Below are 4,596 nucleotides of genomic sequence, written 5' to 3' on the forward strand. Positions count from 1 at the left end.
CTCGCTCCAAGACCGGCCCCCACCCCATACCCAAGACTTTCCAATCAATTTGACCCAAAGAATTTCTTAGGCTATTAAAATCAGCTCTTCGAAAATCTGGCACTTTAACAGAATTTTCTCTTACAGGTCTATTCCATTCTATGCTAAATCTGATTTCTTTGTGATCACTGTTCCCTAGCTCACTCCCTATTTCGATGTCATTAATTTGTGTTTCCCTGTTAGTTAACACTAAATCTAAAATATTATTTTCCCGTGTTGGTTCCTTAATGTGTTGCGTAAGAAAGCAATCGTCAATTAATTCTAGAAAATCTTCTGCTTCACTATTCCCTGTTTTGTTCAACCAGTTTATTCCACTAAAATTAAAGTCACCCATGACGTAAATACTGTTAGATCTAGATGCCCTAGATATTTCATCCCATAGATGCTTTGCTTCCATTCTGTCTAAATTTGGTGGCCTATATATAACTCCTATTATAATATTATTTGCTTTTTCGTATAATGTTATCCAAATAGTTTCTGAGTGTGGCTCAGTTTTGATTCCCTCTTTGAGACTACATTTCAAATTGTCCCTAACATATATGGCTACTCCCCCTCCTCGTCTAATATATCTATCTGTGTGAAATAGTTTAAATCCCTTTATTTGATATTCAGCTAATAGTTCTCTATTTTCTACATTCATCCACGTTTCGGTAAGTGCAATAATATCTATTTTTTCTGTGCAGACAAGAGCATTTAATTCGATAATTTTATTTCTTAGACTTCTACTGTTAGTGTAATATACCCTAAGTGAATTGTTATTTTGAGGCCCTTCTCTTTCCCTGATCATTTTGCCAATTCCTTTCTCCCACAAACACATACTTTTATTATCTCCTTCCTCCAAATCAATTCCCATACCTCTATCTACTAACAGTTTAAATCCAAACAAACCCCTCTAACCACTTCTTCCAACGAGTTCGCAACAGCAACAACCCCAGCTCTCGATAGATGCACCCCATCAGGAGCATACATTTCATTTCTTCCATAGAAGTGTTCCCAGTTGTCTATGAAAGATATTGCATTTGATTTGCAATATCTTTCCAGCCGGCAATTGACACCAAGTGCCCTCGATATCCATTCATTTCCTACTCCCTTTCTTGGAAGAATGCCACATATGATCGGGATTCCTCCCTTGCTCCTAACTAATTCAATGGCTGTCCTGAATCTCTGTATTAGTTCCTCACTCCTAACTCGTCCAACATCATTACCCCCTGCACTAATACAAATAATGGGTTTGTTCCCATTTCCTGTCATAATATCGTTCATGTTTCCAACAATATCACCAATTCCAGCTCCCGGGTAGCAAACCCTTAATCTGTTCCCCCTATCTCTGGCACAAAACGTTCTGTCTAAATACCTCACCTGGGAATCTCCCACAACCAAAATTCGCTTCGATTCTCCCTTTTCCTTTCGAGCAGTTTGAGGGACCTGCGCTTTAATGCTCCTCATTACTTTGTCTTTGCCACCTCGTTGAACAACAGGTTCAACACAGCACTCGTCCTCTAATACGTCAAATGCATTAAAAGTCCTTAGGTGTAGGCTATTAGTTGTCGGTTTTGCCAAGTCTTCTTAAGACCCCTGTCTTTCACAACTTGCCAAGACGAGGACTTCTTAATACTGGTCCCGTCAATCCTTCTTAATGAGGTCCCGTCAACACTGGCCTCCTCCTTCGTTTCCTCCCGAAGTCCCAGCTGTCGCACCTCCTCCCGCACCTCCATCTCTGCTCTCAGAGCTCCAACCATACTCACCAAATCCCTCACTAATCCCTCCATTATTGCAATAATAATGTTATTAGAATCGGAACTCCAGCTAACACAACCTCTCACTGTGACTGCACCTGACTGACTCTAACTAAACTAACATGTATCTCACCGTTCATCCCTATTACCAAACCAGTATTTACCCAGGTATTTTTCCTAAATCTAAAACTTATCCAATTTATACCCATTGTTTCGTGTACTATCTCGTGTCTATAGTATTAATAGCCTATTAATATCCCCCTTTGTCATGTCCATTCACTCACACCTCTATCATGTCATCCTTATTTCTTTGCCTTTCTAGAGAATGTAATTTAAGCTTTGTCAATCTTTATTCAACTATTGCTCATCGACCATAGGGCATATAAAATTGAAAACCTACTATCGCCCATACAAATGGGCGATAGTGGGTTTTCATTTCATTTGTATAAAACAGACACCCCCCCCCCCACTCCCACACGGTGACTTCAACAGGAAATTCAGCAGTATTCCAAATATATACTGTATATGTATATACATCGCTGCTAGTCCTATGCACGTCTCACATTCGCTCAAAAACATACCTCCACACCCTACTATAGCATATAACAAATCAAAATACTCATTCAGTTTGCATACGAATTACAATGAGTAAAAGCTGTCTCGCATGTTTTGAAAAAGAGGCCTTCTGCTGTTACCTTCATTCTGATATTCTCATCCCTAATGCGGTTTGATCCACCAATGACTGCATTGCTTTTAGCCAACTATGTACAATGCGGTTCCTAGGAGGGTTACACATTAGTGCAATCTCTTAATCTCTCTCTCGCAGTACCTCAACTGTACACTGTGCCATCACAGGCAATGCTCTGATGCCTTGCTCGTATTTTCGCTCATTGCTCATATTTTTCTGTTATTTAATTCATTAGCCCTATCAAACCAACCTAACCTAACCTATTATAAAACAAAAACAAATAAATTCTACAGTAATTAGACCCGTTGCTGTTGTTGTTTTAGCGATGTCACAAAAGCTGCCTCAGTATAGGGATAGAGTTTGGTCTACAATTAACAAATAGGTTTTAAGGCTTCGCTGCAACACGACTGTTCAACTATAAGTGACGTCACAAAGATGCGCAATAAGGTCCTAGCATGCTACTTATCTGCGTAGTCTATATAATGTCTATCCATTCAAAAATGGATAGACTATCCATCCCCCTCCTAATCTAACTTCATCAAAAACTAAAATAGCGACCCAAATGTCGTACCGCAATTTATGCAGAATCGTACATCTGGCAGGACAGCTGTCCTAGTACCTGTGCTCCGCTGCCCTCACATCCATCAAATAGCTGCCCAAATGTCGAACCGCAATTCATCCATCTTGCAGCAAAGCTGGATGCTAACCACTATATTCATAGGCTAGTCATTCCTAGACCTCGAAAATCCCAATCTTCCTGCACAAATCAGCTAACTTGTTTCTAAACCAACAGTCGCAAATACAATCATACATACCTACACATACTCAAAAACCCATACATACATAGAGAACAGCCTGGTTTTGCTACCATTGCCCCATTAACCAGATGTAATTTATTAAGAATAAGATTTCAGTAACACCACAACTCATTCACATAGAGTAATCTTAATTATTTGCACTGTTAATTTATATTAATGCATGCCAATCAGCAAGGTGACCATATTATTCAAGCAAGTCCAAATATTATTAATACCCTATTATATTCGAGGATATCCAATACTGTATTTACATGAATTAATACCCACCTTCATACTAATCATATGGATAGAACAGGCTGAATGGGTTCCCATTTAAATCAATATATTACTAATAAAAATCGAAGTTGTGATAAGGTGCACTTAAATATAATAATTTAACATCATTAACACAAAATGCACCACTTGTACTTTCACTAAAATACACAAAATAAAAAATACACAGTATAAAACACATACACATATAAACTCAATGTAGCATTTACGCCCACAGCATTTTCACAAAAATATTCCATTTACACAGAAAATACAGCACTTACATTCCAAATATACCATTTATGCACAAAAATATATAATTTATGCACAAAAATGCCATTTACACACAAAATATGTCATTTACATACGAAATATGTCAGTTGCACACAAAAATATAGCATTTACACAAATATTGCATGTACACTCAAAGTATAACATTTTAAACAAAGTATGGTTTTTGCACAAAGATAGCAAATCTCTTATTCATATAGACAGTAAAAAATACGCTTTCGCTAAAATTACTCAATTTTACAAACATAATTTTCACAAAATACCCACACATCGTCTCATAAACCAAAATACAATTTCACACTTTCATATGAAGATCTATTTTTTTCAGATTACATATACAAAACTTACACAAATACACAATTTGCAAACAAAATTAGAGTTGCATCAGTTCCATTTCAGCATATTAAAAACACAACTTGCATAAATACACTATTCGCACAAAACAATTGTAAAACATAGGCAATTATTGGATAAATTGTGTAATTATTACACATCTTTGCAGAATTATTAGAAGCAAACTTGCTATATAATTACACAACTTGCAAAATCACAATCAATACACGAAGGAATGAATAAACAATTCGTCCATGTACAATTACACAACATACGCAGTTAATACACAACTTGCATAATTATTACATATCTTTCATAATTATTATTACACATCTTGCACAAATACACATCTTGCACAAATACACATCCTGCATAAATACATACAATACATAACTAGCTCAAATATGTAAATACACAACCAGCCCAAATACACAATTCA

The sequence above is a fragment of the Procambarus clarkii genome, chromosome 36 (genome assembly GCF_040958095.1).
Source record: "Procambarus clarkii isolate CNS0578487 chromosome 36, FALCON_Pclarkii_2.0, whole genome shotgun sequence".
Lineage (NCBI taxonomy): Eukaryota > Metazoa > Arthropoda > Malacostraca > Decapoda > Cambaridae > Procambarus > Procambarus clarkii.